Here is a 1,383-nt window from a genome sequence, read left to right as displayed (position 1 = left end):
TAAAATGGCGACCTTGTTGGAATCAGATTAGATCATCGTTTCGCCACAGTGTGATGTAATAGGAAAAATTCTGCAGAATGTTCCATGGTAACATCACTTCTCTTTTGTGTTCTTTCTTTAGGTCTCAAGTGTCAATTTTCATAAATTCAGGACTCTGACTTTGTATTTCTGTTTCTTTCAAATCCAACATTAATTTATGTATATTAATATATTCATACTTATTCAAATTTAACAGTAATATACATTTCCCCATTTTTATGCTCTTTTTAAGTTATTGAAATACAATTTACATACCATAAAATTCACATTGTAAGACTACAATTCAGTGATCTTAGTAAATTTATAGTGTTGTGCAACCTTCATTACAATCCAATTTTAAAACTTTTCTATTTTTCCCAAAAGTTCCCTTGTGCCTGTTTACAGTTAATCCCCTTTTCTGCTCAGTGATATACAGTTAAGCACATGTATTATATCTTTCACAGATAATTACATTTATCCTCCATTTTTAAAAAGCTTCAGATATTAAAGAAGAGATATCAAAAGAATAAATTATTATTAACCAAGCAGGCTGAAATCAAGTAGCACAAGTGACTACTTAAAAAAAGTTTCCACAGCACAGCAGCTGTAAGTGTCTAATGTCTGATTTTTCTGATAATATGTAATAGGTATCTCTAACTCTCTGTCTGAGGTAGTACTAAGGTGTCAGTGGTGCTGTGGAGGAAGTGATCTACTCAGTAGCAATTCTGGTGTGGATTTCTAAGAATGCTTCATATCTGCATAGAATGTCAAAAAAACAAAAAACAAAAAAAATGTATTTTACTTCTGTCTTTGACATTTTCCCAACTATGTGATGTTGAATAAGCTATTTGAGGTCACTGAACCTGTTTCTCATCTGTAAAGTGGGAGTAATATTGATTTTTCTTTTGTTGCTATATAGGGTTGTTATCACAGTAAACAAAATGTCTATGAAAATATCTTGTAAACAATTCTACACATAGGTTAGTTTTCCCCCTCATTATTAATAAGTACCAACTGTGTTTACAGTGAACTCATTTTACAAAGATCTAAAACTGAGTTGATAAACGAGATAAAGTATTTTTCATATGTGTGTTTATAGGCTCTGTGGTTCATTAAGTACATGGGTTGAAAGTAATTAACATCCATCAGAATTACATTTTCACATCACTTAAATGACTGAAATCTTAATATTAGTAGTACATGTACAGAGTTTGTTGAAATTTTAATATGATTCCGTCTTTAAGTCCTGGAAATCTAATGTTTGACTTCTCTTGATGAAATTTGCCAAGAACTTTCATCTTTCCACTTGAGCAAGAATTTTAAGTTGCTAGTGGCACTCGGTGGGAAGCCTCCTACGCAATGAGA

This window comes from Trachypithecus francoisi, unplaced genomic scaffold (assembly GCF_009764315.1).
Source record: "Trachypithecus francoisi isolate TF-2019V2 unplaced genomic scaffold, Tfra_2.0 Lachesis_group5, whole genome shotgun sequence".
NCBI classification, from domain to species: Eukaryota; Metazoa; Chordata; class Mammalia; order Primates; family Cercopithecidae; genus Trachypithecus; species Trachypithecus francoisi.
The sequence above is the reverse complement of the archived record's forward strand: the minus strand, read 5'-3'. Positions refer to the sequence as shown.